We start from the raw sequence: 12,206 nt of genomic DNA, 5'->3' as shown, positions 1-12,206 counted from the left end.
CCAGCACCACACCAGCACCGCACCACACCAGCACCACACCAGCACCACACCAGCACCACACCAGCACCACACCACACCAGCACCACACCACACCAGCACCACACCAGCACCACACCAGCACCACACCAGCACCGCACCACACCAGCACCACACCAGCACCACACCAGCACCACACCACACCAGCACCAGCACCACACCACACCAGCACCACACCAGCACCACACCAGCACCACACCAGCACCGCACCACACCAGCACCACACCAGCACCACACCAGCACCACACCAGCACCGCACCACACCAGCACCACACCAGCACCACACCAGCACCACACCACACCACACCACACCAGCACCACACCAGCACCACACCAGCACCACACCAGCACCGCACCACACCAGCACCACACCAGCACCACACCAGCACCACACCAGCACCGCACCACACCAGCACCACACCAGCACCACACCAGCACCACACCAGCACCACACCAGCACCACACCACACCAGCACCACACCAGCACCGCACCAGCACCGCACCAGCACCGCACCTGCACCGCACCTGCACCGCACCAGCACCGCACCAGCACCGCACCAGCAACACACCAGCACCACACCAGAACCACACCAGCACCACACCAGCACCACACCAGAACCACACCAGCACCACACCAGCACCACACCAGCACCACACCACACCAGCACCACACCAGCACCACACCAGAACCACACCAGCACCACACCAGCACCACACCAGCACCACACCAGCACCTGCACCGCACCTGCACCGCACCAGCACCGCACCAGCACCGCACCAGCAACACACCAGCACCACACCAGAACCACACCAGCACCACACCAGCACCACACCAGAACCACACCAGCACCACACCAGCACCACACCAGAACCACACCAGCACCACACCAGCACCACACCGGGCTCTACATTACACATACATTACACATACATTACACACACATCACACACATTACACATACATTACACACACACACACATCACACACATTACACATACATTACACACACACACACATCACACACATTACACATACATTACACACACATTACACATACATTACACACACACACACATCCCACACATTACACATACATTACACACACATTACACATACATTACACATACATTACACACACATTACACACACATTACACATACATTACACACACACACACATCACACACATTACACATACATTACACATACATTACACACACATTACACACACATTACACATACATTACACATACATTACACATACATTACACATACACACATCACACACATTACACACACATTACACATACATTACACACACACACATCACACACATTACACATACATTACACACACATTACACACACATTACACACACATTACACACACATTACACACACACACACATCACACACATTACACATACATTACACATACATTACACACACATTACACACACATTACACATACATTACACATACATTACACATACATTACACATACACACATCACACACATTACACACACATTACACATACATTACACACACACACATCACACACATTACACACACATTACACACACATTACACACACATTACACATACATTACACATACATTAGCTGATCCCAGGTCGGTGGTTACCGTGAGCCATAGACTGTCAGGCCCTGGGACCAGAGCAGGTCAGGCACCTGCCCGGGGCCCGTGCGTCCTCATGTCTATCACGTGACCGCATAAGCTCAGCTTGGCCCTCAGACCGTGGTGGCCCTGTTCCCAGGAGACATCTGGCCATTTTACGCACACAATGGCTCTAAATCCACAGGTTGACGTGGAAATAAAATCCATCCACACATGACGCGTGTCCTGAGGAGACAGGCCTGACGCAGTGGCACGCGCGCGGTGTCCGCACAAACGCACCCGCGGCCTGAGGAAAAGCCTCCTCTGACATGGAACTGATGTTTAAGGAGCAGAAGATGGGGCTTATGTAACCGTCCCCCGCACCCCCGTCATCATCTCACTGTCAGCCGCGTGACGCTTACCTGGAGCACAAGTGTCTCTGTGTGTCTCATGTCCCCTGTGTCTTCAGGATGGGCTGCGCTGTCGTCTGTAGCCGCGGTAGAAACTCTACTTTCCCTTTTCCTCCATCCTCTCCTCAGAAGAGCCATTTACAGCGAGCCTCCGCCCCTCTGCGAGAATCAGCCAATGAGGAGCCGCGGAGCACAGCGCATCTTCTGCTTGCCTCACGACATGGTCAACACCACATAAATCACATACATCACATACATCACATAAATCACATACATCACATACACCACATAAATCACATACACCACATACATCACATAAATCACATACATCACATACACCACATAAATCACATACATCACATACACCACATACACCACATAAATCACATACATCACATACATCACATACATCACATAAATCACATACATCACATACACCACATAAATCACATACATCACATACATCACATAAATCACATACATCACATACATCACATAAATCACATACATCACATACACCACATAAATCACATACATCACATACATCACATAAATCACATACATCACATACATCACATACATCACATAAATCACATACACCACATAAATCACATACATCACATACATCACATAAATCACATACATCACATACACCACATAAATCACATACATCACATACATCACATAAATCACATACATCACATACACCACATAAATCACATACATCACATACATCACATAAATCACATACATCACATACACCACATAAATCACATACATCACATACACCACATAAATCACATACATCACATACATCACATACATCACATAAATCACATACACCACATAAATCACATACATCACATACATCACATAAATCACATACATCACATACATCACATACATCACATAAATCACATACATCACATACACCACATAAATCACATACATCACATACATCACATAAATCACATACATCACATACATCACATACATCACATAAATCACATACATCACATACATCACATACATCACATACACCACATACATCACATACATCACATACACCACATAAATCACATACATCACATACATCACATACATCACATACATCACATACACCACATACATCACATACATAACATACACCACATACACAACATAAATCACATACATCACATACATCACATACACCACATAAATCACATACATCACATACATCACATACATCACATACATCACATACATCACATACACCACATAAATCACATACATCACATACACCACATACATCACATACATCACATACATCACATACACCACATACATCACATAAATCACATACATCACATACACCACATAAATCACATACATCACATACATCACATACATCACATACACCACATAAATCACATACATCACATACATCACATACACCACATAAATCACATACATCACATACATCACATACACCACATACATCACATACACCACATACATCACATACACCACATACATCACATACACCATATACACCACATACACCACATACACCACATACATCACATACATCACATACATCACATACACCACATACACCACATACATCACATACATCACATACATCACATACATCACATACACCACATAAATCACATACATCACATACACCACATAAATCACATACATCACATACATCACATACATCACATAAATCACATACATCACATACACCACATACACCACATACATCACATACACCACATACATCACATACACCATATACACCACATACACCACATACACCACATACATCACATACATCACATACATCACATACATCACATACACCACATACATCACATACATCACATACATCACATACACCACATACCTCACATACATCACATACACCACATACACCACATACATCACATACATCACATACACCACATACATCACATACATCACATACATCACATACACCATATACACCACATACACCACATAGATCACATACACCTCATACATCACATACATCACATACACCACATACATCACATACATCACATACATCACATACACCACATACACCATATACACCACATACATCACATACACCACATACACCACATACACCACATACATCACATACATCACATACATCACATACATCACATACACCACATACACCACATACATCACATACATCACATACATCACATACATCACATACACCACATACCTCACATACATCACATACACCACATACACCACATACACCACATACACCACATAGATCACATACACCACATACATCACATACATCACATACATCACATACACCACATACCTCACATACATCACATACACCACATACACCACATACACCACATACACCACATAGATCACATACACCACATACATCACATACATCACATACACCACATACATCACATACATCACATACACCACATACATCACATACACCACATACACCGCATACACCGCATACATCACATACACCACATACATCACATACACCACATACACCACATACATCACACACATCACATACATCACATACATCACATACATCACATACACCACATACACCACATACACCACATACATCACATACACCACATACACCACATACACCACATAGATCACATACACCACATACATCACATACATCACATACATCACATACACCATATACACCATATACACCACATACACCACATACACTATACTGTAGCTGTTTTACAGCTCGTTTGGAGAGGCCAGTGAGCGGCCGATACAGTCTAATCTACTGGAGACAAACGCATGGATAAGTCTCTCTAAATCTGGTTTTGACACTATATTTTTCATTTTGGCAATGTTTTTTAGATGGTAAAAAGCTGCTGATGTTATTGATTTGACGTGGCTATTAAAGTTCAAGTCTGAGTCCATTATTACCCCCAGATTTCTAATTTGGTTTGTAGGTTTTAGAGCGAGACTCTGGAGGTGACCGCTAACACTTTCTCTTTGTTTCTGTGGGCCAAAAACGATTATTTCAGTCTTGTCTGAGTTCAGCTGGAGGAAGTTGTTTTGCCTCCACACACTGATCTGTTGGATGCAGTGACAGAGTGAATCTACTGGTCCATAGTCACCTGCCGATAGTGAAACATAGATCTGAGTGTCGTCTGCATAATTGTGATAGGACACATTTTCACTGCGTATCAACTGACCCAACGGCAGCATGTAGAGGTTGAACAGAAGGGGACCCAGGACTGACCCTTGGGGCACTCCACAGGTCAGGGTCATGTGGTCTGAGACACAGCTACCAATTTCAACAAAGTACTTCCTGTCTTCCAGATAGGACCTTAACCAGTTTAGGGCAGTGCCAGTGATGCCCACCCAGTCCTCTAGTCTCTGTAAGAGGATCCCATGATCGACAGTGTCAAAAGCAGCACTCAGATCTAACAGAATTAAGACTGAGGCTTTGCCCGTGTCAGTGTTCAGGCAGATGTCATTTGTCACCTTGACAAGAGCAGTCTCAGTGCTGTGATGAGGTCTAAAACCTGACTGAAAAACATCAAATGAGTTGTTTATTAAGAGGAAATCTGTGAGCTGTTGGTAAACAACCTTTTCAAGGACTTTGCCCCAAAATGGCAGATTAGAGATGGGCCGGTAATGACTCAGTACTGCGGCATCAAGACTGCTCTTCTTTAGGAGAGGCTTTATGACCGCAGTTTTCAAAGACATTGGGAATGTTCCAGATTGAAGCGACATGTTAACTAAGTGAGTGAGTGGTGCTAACAAACTGTTCAGCACAGACTTTAGAAATTTGGTGGGTAACACATCAAGGCAGCATGTAGATGAACTCAGACTGGTGATGATCTCATGGACAGTTTTGTCAGTTACTGGTGCAAAGTGAGTTACCTCTAAGTGTCTTGGTGGTTTTAGGGTAATTGTTTGCATTGTGGGATTTATAGCATTTTAATGCCCTGAACTTTGTCATTAAAGAATAATGCAAACTCATTACACTTGGATGTGGAAATGAGTTCTAACGGCAGCTGAGCTGGAGGGTTTGTTAATCTGTTTACTGTGGCAAACAGGACACGCGAGTTGTTACTACAGCTTCCAATTATTTCAGAAAAATATCTTTCCCTAGTTCTACATAAGATTAGGTTGTACATGTTCAGCTTTTCTTTGTAAATCTCTTTTTGAACCTGGAGCTTTGACTTGCGCCATTTCCGTTCGGCCCTGCGGCACTCCCTTTTCTGTGCCCTGACCGAATCATCATTTCTCCACGGCGCCTTCTGCTTATTTTTAACCATTTTAGCCTTTATAGGGGCGATGGTGTCCAGAACATTCAAAACACTAGAAGTAACAGAGTTCAACAAATCATTTACATTAGAACATGAGACATTTTCAAAGTTTATCATTTCCATAAACAGTGCACCTGTGTCATCACTTATGTGTCTCCTCTGAACAACCGGAGGTTTGGGAGAAACAGACAGGTCAAAGAAGACACAGAAATGATCAGACAGAGCAACATCGATCACATTAACATTTGAAATATTTACCCCCTTTGTAATAATGAGATCTAGAGTGTGTCCTTTGCTGTGGGTGGGGCCTCTCACATGCTGAGTAAGACTGAAGGTTTCAAGGACAGCATCAAGCTCTTTAGCGTTTCTGTCACAAATATTATCAACATGCACATTGAAATCACCTGTAATGACCAAACTATCAAAGTCTGTGCATATGACTGAAAGCATCTCAGTAAAATCATCAATAAAACTTTGGCAGTGCTGGGGAGGCTTGTATAAAACAATGAAGAGAATGGATGGAGACTGTTTTAGCTCCATTTTAAAGGATACATACTCAAATGATGAAAACACCCCAAAAGACAACCTGCGGGTAATTATTTCATCTCTAAAGACAGCACAGACTCCACCCCCTTTTTTGTTTTCTCGTGTTTCAGATTCAAACTTAAAGTTGGGTGGAGCAGATTCTATCAGAACTACATTTCCTGTGTTTTTGTCAAGCCATGTTTCAGTTAAAAACATAAAATCAAGATTATAAGAAGAAATAAAATTATTAATTAAGAGAGATTTGTTACATAAGGATCTGACATTTAGCACAGCAAGTTTCAGACTAGTTTCAGTGAGACTGGGCTTTATCTTTTCACAGGGAATATGAATCACATTTCTCAGATTGGGCCTGACTCGCATTTTGTTTTTCCATCTCTGTGATGATGTGACTACAGAGATAGCACTAGGGGGGGCTCTTTTTACATAGGGCCCCGGGTTGGTTTGATTTTTAATGTGACAATAAGTCCCGGCAACGCTGAGACCCAGTGCATCCTAGCTATGGGAGATACCAGGTAAAAGGCGAGGTTGGATGGGTGGTGGGGCTTTTGTAGCCAAGGAGAGTTTGGGACCAGGTGAGAGGCGAGGGGGGATGGGTGGTGGGGCTTTTGTTGGTGTAGTCGGCATAGCCCTTGCTATATTGGGCGTGAGTGGAGCCATCTTAATGCCTGATTTGATCAGACTTTCAAAATGGCTGGGAAGGCCCATGGGTGAGAGTGGAGATGAGAAGGAGAATGATGAATCTTTAGTGGGAGTAGATGTTGTAGGGGGAACCCAGGGCTGGTGTGAAGGCAGGGGCGATGACAGGGATGTTGTTGGGCTTGTCACAGATGGGTCCAAGGCCTTTGAAGATTGTTCCTTTGCTGGAGGCGGTGGAGGTGAATGTGGAGCAGCTGGAGCTGAATCCTTTGCTGGTGGTGGTGGAGCAGCTGCTGATGAATCCTTTGGTGGAGGCTGAGGTTGTGGTGCTTTTGATGTTGAAACATTGGCTCGGTCTCTGGCTGATGGAGCAGGAATTCTTCTCTCATTCCTCTCTTCTCTAACTATCTGCTCAGGACCCTGTCCAGGCCCAGTCCAATGCCTCAGAGCGTGGAGCAGGTTCTCTGTCAGCACCCTCACTCCACCTCTGCATAGGTGGGGGCCATTTCTCTTAAACAGGTCCTCTCGTTTCCAGAATAGATAGAAGTTCTCAATATAGTGTAGTCCTCTCGGGGAACACTCTTTGGACAGCCATGTGTTCAGCTGAAGAAGCCGGCTAAACTTGTTTATCCTCCTGTCGATGTTTGGAAGAGGTCCACTTATGAATGTTTTGATTTCCATTTTATCAAGCACGTCGAATAACTTCAAGAAGTCTTTTTTCAAAACTTCAGTCTGTTCCCGCCGCATGTCCACTGCACCCACGTGCACAATCAGCTGTTTAGCTCCTCCATGCTTAGCCATAATATTTGGAAGGAGTGACGTTATCTCAGAAACAGTGGCGCTTGGAAAAGAATGTGTGTTTATCTTTTCATGCGTCACGTGACTTATCGCGCCGTCTACAACCAAAACAATCTGCGTGACCTTGGCTCCTGGCACAGATCCTCCTCGCTGTATTTTGGCCACGTCATCTTTCCTTTTTTCATTTAATTCCATCTCTGAAAGTGGTAAAAATCTGTTGGTGAGCTGTATTTTAGGTGACTTCACGTTATCTTTCTGGTTTTTAGACAGTTTTGGAAACGACACAGAGTCACTGCGGTTTAGGTTGAAAGTAGCAGTTTTTCTTGTAAAAAGTGTGCTCTTCTTACCGTCGGTTGACACAGGAATGGTATCGTGAAGAACTTTTTCAGATTCCAAAACAAATATCCGTGTTTTCAGCTCATTAATTTCTTGTTGATATTTCCGACAGCGTTCACAGTCTTTCTCCCTTCTTCTCACGGACATGTCGCTGGCGTCAGATATGTCGTTAAAACTGGAAAAATGTTCTCAAAATCCTTGGTTTACTTGAAAAAGTCTAAAGCAAAAGTGTTTGGAAGACAAAAACTGATTAAAAAGCAAAATAAATAAGGAAAGCAGCGATAGCAAGTGGAGCGAGCAAAAAAGCGTGTGCACTCTTCGGAAGCAGGAAACAAAAATAACATACATCACATACATCACATACATCACATACACCACATACATCACATACATCACATACATCACATACATAACATACATAACATACATCACATACATCACATACATCACATACATCACATACATCACATACATAACATACATCACATACATCACATACATCACATACATAACATACCTCACATACATAACATACACCACATACACCACATACATCACATACATCACATACATAACATACATAACATACATCACATACATCACATACATCACATACATCACATACATAACATACATCACATACATCACATACATCACATACATAACATACCTCACATACATCACATACATCACATACATAACATACACCACATACACCACATACATCACATACATCACATACATAACATACATCACATACATCACATACATCACATACATCACATACACCACATACACCACATACACCACATACATCACATACACCACATACACCACATACATCACATACATGACATACATCACATACACCACATACACCACATACACCACATACACCACATACACCACATACATCACATACACCATATACACCACATACATCACATACATCACATGCATCACATGCATCACATACACCACATACATCACATACCTCACATACATCACATACATCACATACACCACATACACCACAAACATCACATACATCACATACATCACATACACCACATACACCACATACATCACATACATCACATACATCACATACACCACATACACCACATACATCACATACATCACATACATCACATACATCACATACCTCACATACATCACATACCTCACATACATCACATACACCACATACACCACATACCTCACATACACCACATACACCACATACATCACATACACCACATACACCACATACATCGCATACATCACATACACCACATACATCACATACACCACATACACCACATACATCACACACATCACATACATCACATACATCACATACATCACATACACCACATACACCACATACACCACATACATCACATACACCACATACACCACATACACCACATAGATCACATACACCACATACATCACATACATCACATACATCACATACACCATATACACCATATACACCACATACACCACATACACCACATAGATCACATACACCACATACATCACATACATCACATACATCACATACACCACATACACCACATACACCACATACACCACATACATCACATACATCACATACATCACATACATCACATACACCATATACACCACATACACCACATACATCACATACATCACATACATCACATGCATCACATACACCACATACATCACATACCTCACATACACCACATACATCACATACATCACATACACCACATACACCACATACATCACATACATCACATACACCACATACACCACATACATCACATACATCACATACATCACATACACCACATACACCACACACACCACATACACCACACACACCACATACACCACATACACCACATACATCACATACATCACATACATCACATACATAACATACACCACATACATCACATACATCACATACCTCACATACATCACATACACCACATACCTCACATACATCACATACATCACATACCTCACATACATCACATACATCACATACACCATATACACCACATACACCACATACACCACATACATCACATACACCACATACATCACATACATGACATACATCACATACACCATATACACCACATACACCACATACATCACATACATCACATACACCATATACACCACATACATCACATGCATCACATACACCACATACATCACATACCTCACATACATCACATACACCACATACACCACATACACCACATACATCACATACATCACATACATTACATACACCACATACACCACTTACACCACATACATCACATACATCACATACACCATATACACCACATACATCACATACATCACATGCATCACATACACCACATACATCACATACATCACATACCTCACATACATCACATACACCACATACACCACATACACCACATACACCACATACATCACATACATCACATACATCACATACACCACATACATCACATACATCACATACATCACATACATCACATACATCACATACATTACATACACCACATACACCACATACATCACATACATCACATACATCACATACATCACATACATCACATACATCACATACATCACATACACCACATACACCACATACATCACATACATCACATACATCACATACACCACATACACCACATACATCACATACATCACATACATCACATACACCACATACATCACATACATCACATACATCACATACATCACATACACCACATACATCACATACATCACATACATCACATACATTACATACACCACATACACCACATACATCACATACATCACATACATCACATACATCACATACATCACATACATCACATACATCACATACACCACATACATCACATACATCACATACATCACATACACCACATACATCACATACATCACATGCATCACATACACCACATACATCACATACCTCACATACATCACATACACCACATACACCACATACACCACATACATCACATACATTACATACACCACATACACCACTTACACCACATACATCACATACATCACATACACCATATACACCACATACATCACATACATCACATGCATCACATACACCACATACATCACATACATCACATACCTCACATACATCACATACACCACATACACCACATACACCACATACACCACATACATCACATACATCACATACATCACATACACCACATACATCACATACATCACATACATCACATACATCACATACATCACATACATCACATACATCACATACATAACATACATCACATACATCACATACATCACATACATAACATACCTCACATACATCACATACATCACATACATAACATACACCACATACACCACATACATCACATACATCACATACATAACATACATCACATACATCACATACATCACATACATCACATACACCACATACACCACATACACCACA

Source organism: Eucyclogobius newberryi, unplaced genomic scaffold (assembly GCF_026437365.1).
Source record: "Eucyclogobius newberryi isolate DKJ021-1_F unplaced genomic scaffold, fEucNew1.0.hap1 SCAF_15, whole genome shotgun sequence".
NCBI lineage: Eukaryota > Metazoa > Chordata > Actinopteri > Gobiiformes > Gobiidae > Eucyclogobius > Eucyclogobius newberryi.
This window is presented reverse-complemented; position numbering follows the sequence as displayed.